At 33.0% G+C, this 11,866-nt stretch overlaps 1 long non-coding RNA gene across 1 annotated transcript; it reads left to right on the forward strand.

Annotated features, from left to right (window-relative positions):
* Positions 1–2,649: 2,649 nt before the first annotated feature.
* On the forward strand, positions 2,650–3,698 carry LOC149800441 (uncharacterized). Its single transcript, XR_016420966.1, has 2 exons — positions 2,650–2,779; positions 3,429–3,698. It is a non-coding gene; the product is annotated as an uncharacterized LOC149800441 (long non-coding RNA).
* The last annotated feature ends 8,168 nt before the right edge of the window (positions 3,699–11,866 follow it).

Consider the following 11,866-nt stretch of genomic DNA (forward strand, 5'->3'; position numbering starts at 1 on the left):
AATACGACTGCAATTGTACATATCCGACTACTCAATAATATATATTCCTAGCAATATAAATTTATAATTCAGATAAAAGATGATGTAACCAGAAACTGTCGGTTAAAAAGACCCCTCCTCGGCTTTGTTCGTAACGCCGGTTACTACATGATCTATGTTGGGGAAAAGGATATCAGACATATATATTTGATTATGAGTACCTTGACGACGATAAAGTTAATCATTCTCTACGAACTCTTGGAGCTATTGCGCAGAGTGAAAACTGTAGAAAACGAAATACGGTAGATATGCCAAAATAACACCCCGCTGTGGTCACCGGCGTGTACACACCAAAATAACTCCATCAAACTTCATCAAATATAACAATGGGATCACCGGTGTGTATTAGCTCTGTTTTAAGCTCTGCACAATGTAGAATTTGTATCATATATTCCTGACGTCATTCATCTGACAACTTGTATGGAACTTTGTCAGTCTTGTTAAATCAGACTGTCGAGGAAATATTCATAATATATCCCGAACACAAAAAAAAATCAACCTCAACGGCGTATTGGTTGTGTCTTGAATTTGTCGCCAAGACACCTCAATTAATTCCTTAGCATTCACATGATGAGCGAAATTCGCCGTCTTGCACAATACTACAGATATGAACACAGTGGTAAGTGGCAATCATATTTAAAAAACACCATCGATACGGACATGGACAAAATGAAACAGACGCATCATTTTTATCGAATTTGTTGTGTATGCGGTATCCACCATGGTAGCTGGAACAATGACGATAATTAATACATTATCAGTAACTTACGTGATAGTTCCAATACTAGTTAATCAGTGTTTCCGTTATCACTGATGTTGCTGGCATTCTTAATATCATTGCAAAGACACTATATATATATGCATGACTGAGAAATTACATGAACATACAGAACTATTGTCAAAAGCAACCCATGCACATGAGCAGTTAGCATCGATGATATCGACATGCGGGGTTAAACTACGGTATAATATCATATCAAGAATTTACGGAAATGATTGATATTTATTATGACACATGTTCGTTATTGAAAGATCCAAAGGTCACAGACAGTACCACATTTAGAGTCTGTATTAAACAATAATGACAACAGATCGTAAAGCGATCCAGACACGAGCATAAGTAGACAACATTGTCGCCAATACAACACACCAACACAAACGTAGATATCAGCAACGTCAGGGAGTTCAACGTTAGCTTGCCTACTTTCGTCACAGACAGATAAATCGCATTGGCAAAATCGTGCATATTACAGCTAGTCAAATATTAGGGCAATGTCATTTGGATAATTATCCCCAAAAAATTCACTGGTATTTGTATGGAAAACAAAAACCGATGTAATGGGCACCCATGTCCCAGACTGTAATTTTGCTAGCAAATCGAGCAAATCAACGATGCCTTTCAAGCAGAATTAAATCTATCATTTTGTATTATTACACATCGATAATATGGAGTTATTTATCCTTTCTGCAACACGTCGTACTGAAGCTGGGCGAATAGCATATTTTCCAGTTTGATTATTGATGGAAATTCTATTTTCACCTGTCTGTGGATTTACAGAGCTAATTGGCCGTGTATGTTGATATTGGAGGAAATGTTGAAGATACTTGCTCAGATGATCTAGGTTTGATGTAAAGACCAGTTGTGAAAACCGGACACAGTGTCAATGGGCACTGCGCTACATTGGTTATGGGAAACACATTAGCTTTTAAAAATTAAATGGATATTGTTCACATCGGTGGTAGTCCCCATATCCTTTTTTCTGGGTAAAACATACACTATGTGATTATCATCAGTAAAAAATGTCAAATAATTTCAGAGTAAACAAAAGCGGTAGTCCCGACGGCCATCTTTAGGCTAACACAGACCCAAGCAAAAAGAGGGGCTATGACAAGAGTCTCTCCTGTCCAAATGAACCTATTAAGGTGAAATATCACAGCTTGCGTTCGGAAACTCCTTTCATATACTACTATGGTGCAATGGCCCCAATTTGCTATCGAAATTTAAAAGTAGTTCGCTGCTTCTTAAGGCTTTGATCATGTTCAATTGTATGAAAGTTCTTACTAAGAAGTTTTTTTTAAATAGTAGTGTGTGAGTAAGTTAGATTCGGCGTACATTATGATTTATTAACTCACTTTATGGCTGCTTGTTGTTCTAAGTGTAATTTTGTAGAATCTTTTACTTAAATCTTGTAACCGCTCGCTATGGTTTCATGATACTGTCTACTCAGATTGGAAATTTGTTCCGACTGCTTGCATGGCAAACGATTTGTTCTTTGAAGAGGTAACTGATGTTATTGCCATCCGTCACTTGGTGGCTCCGATTATTTCGATAAGGTAATTTTGACAGCAGTAAGCATACTTAATCTTAATAATAACTCCGACATCCACATAAATCGAATATGTTCTGATTACTCTGTTTAGACCGAGAACTGTAATGGTCCTTTGTACATAATATATGATGAGAATATTTTGTTGAGGAGTCACAGTGATGCTCAGCGGCATTATCGGAAACTGCTTTCAAAGAGATGCATTGTCATCGAAACTTCAACAAACCATTTGAGAAAACAATTAAATGAAATAAAATATAACTCTCTAACGTTTCAGGTTTCTCCGTTTCACCTCTTGTTGCGTGTGTGTGTGATAAAACAGCACTTAACAGGTGTACTGACACATCTGTTAATGCTGTCGGAGACGGTTTGATGCAGCAAGATTTTACCACCATGATGCAAATGTATTGCAGGTAAGAGTTGTTATATATATATGTCCGTTGCTGTTATGTATACATGTAACTATTTCTTTATTATAATGTCTGATATACCTATTCGGCGCTGTTATATATACATGTAACGATTACTTTATTACAATGGCAGATAGGTGATATAATTTCTCTGTCATTCTTGTGATGACATTCTAAATAAAGGCGACGTGTCAATATCTCCACTTAAAATAATCATGGAATGTTAAAACTGATGTAGTTTATTTGAAATACGAAATTTGACAATATGAAAATGAAATACTGCACTTCTCAAACAACCCTTTAATTTATTGCCATAGTTTGTAAGAGTTCAATTCTGTGTTTATTTAATGAAAAAACACATTTTTCAAGTACGCGAAGAACATTAAAATAAGGATTAATACAGTTAGTACAATTTGTTACCCAAGAGGTATACATGATCACGTGACGATAAGGTCAGTTTCCTGAAATTAAGAAGGAAATAAAATAATGTTTTAAAGTTAAATGTTCCCGACACAGCTGACTAAATAACGATTGTTGTATTGTAAACATCCGAGATTTACCACATTCGTGTTTCAAATAAACTATATGATTTTTAATTTTCCAGGATTATTTTAATTGGAGATATTGTGCGTGATTTCAATATTTATTTCAGGTCCGATGTTCAGACGGTTATTCTCTGCATTATTCATGAAGGGGCAAACTGTTTCGAAGACACACATTCTAATCCAAGTTCTTTGACAAACTATCTTGCCATGGTAAAGGTCGATGATCTGAAAGAGAAATGTGACGTGATTTCAAGTATTATTATTATTATTATTATTATTATTATTATTATTATTATTATTATCTCAAAGAGAGAGATATCGGGGTTTTAGATTATGTATTTTGTGAAATTTATATTTATATTATATTACCAAACTTTGCTCGTCTTTTTATTATTTCGGCATAATACTGTTATATTTTTAAGCATTTCCAACAAAGGATACATTAGTATATATTCATTTTTTTTCTCCGTTAACTTTACATTGTCAGTATCGTGCAATATTACCCGATACTGAACTTGCTTGCAAATACACATATTGCATTCACGTACATAAAGTAACTACTTTCTATTGTAAACAAACAACGGACGCAGACGCCAGCACTTTTGATTTGTAAACAAATCATATACACTCGCGTAGTAGGCGCTTTACGTTGTGGTTGTTTCAATTTGTTTCTGAATGAAGTAAAGCAGATATTTCGTGAACTGCCACATACCAGCTGCTTTGGCACATTCTGCGTCAACTTTTTTGATACAATGTTTCGGATTTATACTAGCTATACAACAGACACAAGAAAAGGTCCTTACAAATAATATACAACTGACAAGGCATATACTGTCTTCTTTAGCTGGTGATAGGAATGGGAAAAAAATATACTTACAGTTTTACATCCGGAATTTCCTCAAAATGTACTTTCTTAGTTCCGCAAATCCGAATTACATGAGCCATGTCATAGGTTCTCAATATTGATTAGGCATTTCAAAATTGTACCGTAATTTCGAATATAAGTGCAACTACATCCTCCTTACGGCACTCAAAATGAAATAAGCATTAAATTCCATAGCGTCTTTTAGATAATTGCAATTGAAAGACTTCATATTTTTCCCAAATTATTATTTCAAACATTCAATGACAGAAACAGAAACACATTTGCACATGTCAACACGCTTTTCCCTCGCTTATTCAATCCCATTTATTTCATGTGTAATTCTCTCATATAAACCCAGTCCATAATCACGATATTTCGTAGACTCGAAAAAATACTAAAATCTATTCATTCAAAGTCAATTTGAAAAGTTGTAGCAATGAACATTCATTCACAATATGACTCCAAATTTCAATTTTTTTTCACCTATTAATACCCTGACAATTTCATTTCGGCACCAACTTCCTCGGAGAGAAAAATAAAAATGCACTATGGTATTAGCAAATATGGCTCACATTGGACCAAGCTGTGAATAACTAGGATAGTTGAATTACATATTGCTTCATGAAATGCCCCTTATCATTCTCAAATCGTTATCACTGGAGGCATGTTTCTGTATTCAGTTCTAGTAATATAAAGAAACCTCATCAGACTATAACAGGACACTTTCTAGAATAAAGGTAAGTGCAACCATTAAAAAGTGTAACCGAATTGGATAACGTTATGAACAAATTAATAATTCTAAACTAGCAAGATCTTATATACTGAAAGTGTCAACATCAGATATATACATTACAGTTCGTATAGCTAATCAGCACAACTTATTATACAATGCATGTTATAACATGGGACAACTAGTAAGCAATACGTTATAGACAACGACATGTAAATCCTAATAGCTAATCAGCATAACTTTGTATACATGCATATTATAAAATGGGACAACTAGTAAGACGTTATAGACAACCGCATGTAATTCCTAAAAGCTAATAAGTATAACATTGTTTTACGTGTATATTATAACATGTAACAGCGATTAATAATGTTTTAAATGTACGAGAAAAGGAACCGATTAAAGATTTTAAACTTCATGCTAGGTATAACTAAACGATGATTGGGTTGGGCATTTTAATATCACAAATGAATCTGTATGTATTCTTGTTTAACATTAGTGCATAGTTCAAGCATTTTTTAAACTGCTATGTTACATTCTTTGTATGTCACACTATCCTACATTTCGATCTCATTCTATAGGTGGTGCTGTTAATTGGATTCTAGGGTTGCTGTGTTTGTACATTATACAATCATTTTGTGCTCTTTATTTTTAGCTTTGTCCCATCGCACGTATTTTTCAACACAAATATATTTTGAACATTTGTTTGAAACAAAACATTGATGGTCCATGCTTAACATTAACTTTATCAAGTCGAAGTCACTGATAGTTACACATTATTAGGTTATCTTATTTACAGACATATCTAACGTACACCGACTGTGGCAGCTGTTTTTAGGAAGATCTATTCTCAGCCATATTTAATATACCACACATCGTGTTCGCTGTTTGTAGGACGGTCTATTCTCAGCCATATATATTGTACCACACAGTGTCCGCTGTTTGTAGGACTGTCTATTCTCAGCAATATATAATGTACCACAGAGTGTCCACTGTTTGTAGGAAGGTCTATTCTCAATCATATCGAATGCACCACGCATTGTATCTGTTGACAGCTGGGCAGTTTGTTTTCAACAATATCTAATGTACAATTCACAGTATAAAACTTTGAAAGAACCTTTATTTTCTGCCATAATTGTGTACTACCCATTGTATCATATTGTCAAGGAAACGTTTATCATTATGTTTGTGATAACTGGATACAATATCAAACCAAATCATTTAGCAGCGCCATACTGGGCGTTTGTTGTAACAGTTGGATATGAAATAAAATAGTTCATATTAAAATTAATTTAAATCTATGCGTAATTACAACTTGGCAAGAAGTTTAATAATGTTCTCCTTTTTTAAATTGATTAGTAAACAATTAGAAGTTGTAAAAATTAAAGTGTTCTGAGAGTCTTTGAATGCGTGTTTAGCTTTGTGTTGGAATTTCCTAGCAAAAGTCTTTCCATAAACAATATTGGAATACAACAATGTTAATATTTGTAGTCGTTATAACTGTTATTGACTAATTAGTGTTTTTTTCATTTTAGCAACAATTTTCTTCTTCTAGGAAATGCTATTTAATTTATATTTTTTATTCATTTAATTTTGTTAATTCATGAAACTTGTTATAATAGTGATGACTTTGAATAAATATTTCCTTTGTTGCTGAATTGCGGAAATAAATAAGTTATCGTAATTATACACTCTCATAGATTATGCATATTTTGATCCTGTAACTGATTAACCACATTGTGAACGTATTCATTTAACTCATTGCAGTAATTATAGCTTCATTGCTTGACGCATATTTCGTAGTATCTTAATGTTATATCATTTTTATCAGTTTGTGTGTTGAGTGATTAACACACATATTTCATTGAGTGATTAACACACATATTTCATAGAGCGATTAACACATATATTTCATATGGTGATTAACACACATATTTAATAGAGTGAATAACGCAAATATTTTATAAGTTGAGTAACGTACATATTTAAACCAGTGGACACAAAATCTCAGTATTTTCACCCACGAGGTGAAATATATATGTATTATTTTGTTCAAACGCATAATTTAATTGGTCAGTATACACATCATAAATATTAATTTCAGACATTTTGATGTTAATAGATTGAATACGTTGATTAAACCGCTAGGTTCAAATATTGTTCTCAATTTATATCGAGTTACATAAAGCTGACTTTGAAATAATGGCGTAACAATTGAGCCAGACTGTAACAATCAATAATTGAGTTTGCAATGCCGAACATTGTCTGTTACGTTATAATTCAAGTGTAGTAGACTAAACAACAAATGGCCGTGATAAAACTATTAATAGAGAGGATATAAATTCGACTTTAACACATTTCTGTTTAGCTACAAAAGTTATGCCACTATGCGCATATTTGTTTCTTCTATTATTTTCTTTGATAATAAATAGTACCCCATGTAATCCATTAGATGTGTTACTAAATGAACCAATTTCAAATAATAATTAACAAATAGCATCATGTTTCCCAACTAGATTACATATTTGAGTTAGGAAGAGATACGACTAAACCGTTATAATAAAAGATTGTTTATATGGTATGAGGGAGAATACAAAGTCATAAAACGAAACAATCATGGCGGAGAAGCTTTAAAGGCAATTACTAAATAATGGACAAAAGATATTGAACAATATGATTATTCAATTAGTAGAATTATCACCAGAAACCAAGCAAACAATTCATGATTAAAAACGGAAAATACCCAAGTACAACTTGTAAAAAATATATAACAAAGATAGGATTAAGTCAACTGTCTATACAACTCTTGAAGTTTGATGTTAGAAAGTGTTGGGAAGTATTGTAGTGTACTTATTGTATTTTTACGAGTCTATTTTCATAAAATAGGAAACATAAAAGAGTGAAAGACAACAATCTTTGTAAAATTTAACAAATATATTTATTTCCAAATAATATAATGTGAAAATGAGAAAGAACAACTTACGGTATTACGAATTAAATCCCAAAATAATCCAAGAATTACAGATACAAGTTCTAGTAATTTCAAGTCCTGAAAACAATCAGCAAAAGTCCAGAAAATATCCCAAAACTGAAGTCGATGACGTGGCTGTGGCAGCTATTAAAGTGTTGATGTGTCAAAATCAATTTTCTGAATGACAGAAATATAATTCTAGATTTGAATTCAGTATACATTCTAGTGAATGCATGTATCCAAGAATGTTATCAGAGCACTCCTGGTTACAAGATATCAAACAACTTAAAAGTGCTAGATGTTAAAGTACGTATGGTAAAATCATCTCAGTTACACACACACACACACACACATGGATATATATATATATATATATATATATATATATATATATATATATATATATATATATATATATATATATATATATATATATATATATATATATACATACATACATACATACATACATACATACATACATACATATATATACTTACAACACAATAACCTGTAAAATTCACTTTGGAAATTCCAAGACCCTGACCAAAATCAACATATGTACTTCTATTATTATATAAGGATTTTATATCAAGCCCATAAACATACGGAATAATTTAGCTATTCATTAGCTGTTGACATGAAATTAAATAAAAGATTTTAAAAAGTCAATCAATTCAAGCAGGAATAAACTCAGTTTTGGACAAGGTCAAGTCCAGCATACACTTGTACATTACAATAACATGTAATAAATTGAAAAGGTTTAAAAATAACAAACAAATAATTCTATTAAATATACAAAACAGTATGTACAAAATAAATAGATACGTAGATAGTAGATAGTATACTTTAAGCCTTCACAATTGCAGTGATTGTCTGTAGTTGATATTTCCTACTTGCGTTGGTACATTTTAAGATATCAATAACTTAAAATTGCATAGGGTCTATAAATAGATGTTTACGCACGTGTTTACAGTAACTAATATTACATTATTCAGAAATATGTATGTTGAAAAGTGTCAGTTTGTTTCCTATTGGACAAGTCGGTCGTCAGGGTGCTTAGAAAAATTAAGCTATTTCCCATTAGAGGGTAAGATCATGATTTTTTTAATGTTGGAGACTGACTATTTGTCACGTAGCAGTAGTGACACAATGCGTAATTAAAATCTCTTATGTCTGTATATAAATCCCTGTCACTGATCAATTTTTCCATTTCTATGTATTGTGCATTTGTTGTAACATGCAGTTCGTGGACTTATTAATATGCTGTTTTTAGATATGTTTTGAGAGGAAACATTTGCTTAAATTATTCAGTGAAAATAGTAAGTACTAATTGGACTATACTACTGTCATGGGACTAATTTAAAGTATTCAAGGGAATTCTTGACATTCACGTTCTGAGGCGTCAGGAATGTTGGAGGACCAGTATAATCTTAATTTCAAATTTGTACTGAACATTTGACATTAATGACTTTTTTTTCTCAGGATTATTTTGGATTCAGTTCCAGCCCAATTTCCTCTTAAAGTGTTCAATAATAGCATTGATAAGTAAATTAATTATTAAGTTTTATGAAACTTGTTCGGTTTGATTCTTTCTGTTACTTAGATTATGAACACAGAGTCAGAGAAAATAAAATATCCTTTTCCATTTAAATTCTTTTATTTCGGAATTATCTTTCGTATTGTTATGTACGGTGGAGAGATATGTGTTTGAGGTGGGGTGTTTCAAAAGTATAAGCTGCTGAAGCATGCCAGCCTTTATTCTCCTTTGGACGCAAACAATCTGTATTAAAACAAGAAACGTTTCTGACAAAAGATTCGGTGGAAAAGAATATTTTAGATTTAAGTGCTCTGGGTGAAACGAAATTATGAGAAGTGAAGTTAAAACACCAGATGGAAAGTGAGCTAAACAAACTTCAGTTTGAAAAAGACAACTAAGAAATTGAATAACAAATCCAGAAGAAAGGAATGGAACTGACGAAACAGAAAGATAAAGACGAAGAGAAGAAAGGCAAATGTAGATGCACATACAAAAGAAAGAAACAGAAATGCAATTTAGATTAAAGAAATTATAGATGACAAGAAGAAAACACCCTTCTTACGAAACTTCAGGTTTTGATTCTGCCAAAATATTACATTAGTACCCCATTTTAAGATAAAAACTGTATACCTAAAGATTTTTTTTCATTTTGAAAAAATAGCATATAATAGCAAAATGTCGAAATCAGACGTTGACATACTGCAATTCATCGTGGTTAGGCAACTTTTTAACGATTTAATCGAACACTTGCTGAGCGATTTTTTGGATATCAACACGCGAAGGAATTCATTCAAGACAAAAGATCTCACGAATGGGTTGCAAGATTACCAAGTGTGATAGCTGCGTTAAATAATGTAATAGCTCGAACAACTGCATTGAAACCCGTTGATGCAATCAAAAGCGCGCGTATAACAACACAACGTCGTGATTTTTCAAAACAACCGGTGCTGGGTAATGTGACTGTGAGATTTTTATATGAACCTGGTGAACTTGAATTGATAAAAAATGAACAACTGATCCTGTTTGGAGTATTACCGCACACAAAATTTCCAACGTGGTAAGATCCGCCGGTAGACCTGCAATCTACAGACTAGATTCAACTGCTCCTCAACGTGGATTTACACGTGAACAGTTACAAGTAATTTCCGAAGACACACAATTACCACCGCTATCACTTAACAGTTACAAGTAATTCCCGACAACACAAAATTACCACCGCGATTACTTAACTTGCACCAAAGGTGCTAGCACCTCGACGTAGATTACATTCAAGACAGGTCAGCATCACATTTTCTCGTGTATGACCGCGACTGTTATCTTTTCTATCTACGGTATAATGTTTTGGATTATTACTCGAGTACTGTCATAACATTCTACAATTACACCTCGCACAGTGATTATTCTGCTTATGTTTTAACGCGTTGATAAATTCAACGTCGAGATCAAAGTCTCGTTTTTTTGTGTCACCTTGTTTATAACCGGCTAATTTTTTTCTTACTATATCGCTGTCAATATTATCATTGATCACTGATGCGTCCATGACAATTATCCGCAGCTGAGATATTCTCCTGACCCGAGTGACTGCGAGATAAACTAAGTTTGACCATTCGATACGATCATCAACAATCCAAACAAATGTATCAGTAATAGTCAATCCTTGAGATGAATGTATCGTCATTGGGTATCCTAGCGTCCACGGAGATTTATCCAACGATAATGCATTCTCCACAACATTGACATCAACTAAAACAACATTATTTAATACGAGATTTTGTTTCTCCATTGACTCTGCCAAGGGTCCTGGAATGTCAAGGTCGATGTTTTGTCGTCGCGTATCAGTTGGTCTGTAATACAACGGTACACGTAACGCTAAGAATTTCTCCTTGTGTAACTGAAATAACTTCCGTTGAAGTGCGTCTCTGACTATTTTTCTACTTGCCACTATTAAATCATTTGGTTTTCACGTTTGCAAAAATTCGTTCATGAAAGTTTCTGAAATCATTTTACGCGCTATTTCACTTTGAATTTTGTTCGGTTGTAGTCTGATTAATTTTTTTAATTCTCTTAATTCTGCATCAATTGATCTATGATCATCAGTTATTTCCTCGTAATAATCTACAAAATTCTTTAGCCAATGATGTGGAGATGGTCCAAAAAACGGTGTTGATTGACCGTGATCACCGCACATTATCAGAGCTACATTCTTTAACAATAACCAATCGAGAAACATTTTTAATATATCTAGCGACACTGTGAATATCTCATCCCAAATGATGATACCTGGAATGTATTTCTCTCCCATTCGATCAGGAGTCCATGCGTCACCCTTATACCTGAAGAAGCTGTGATAAGTACAAGAATTGACTCCGCGTTGTTTCATTTCTCGTGCAAGTCTATGTGTTGGTGTTAGCACAATCGTATCATCTGAATTCTGTCGAA

The sequence above is a fragment of the Sinohyriopsis cumingii genome, chromosome 5 (assembly GCF_028554795.1).
Source record: "Sinohyriopsis cumingii isolate HCF-2022 chromosome 5, ASM2855479v2, whole genome shotgun sequence".
NCBI lineage: Eukaryota > Metazoa > Mollusca > Bivalvia > Unionida > Unionidae > Sinohyriopsis > Sinohyriopsis cumingii.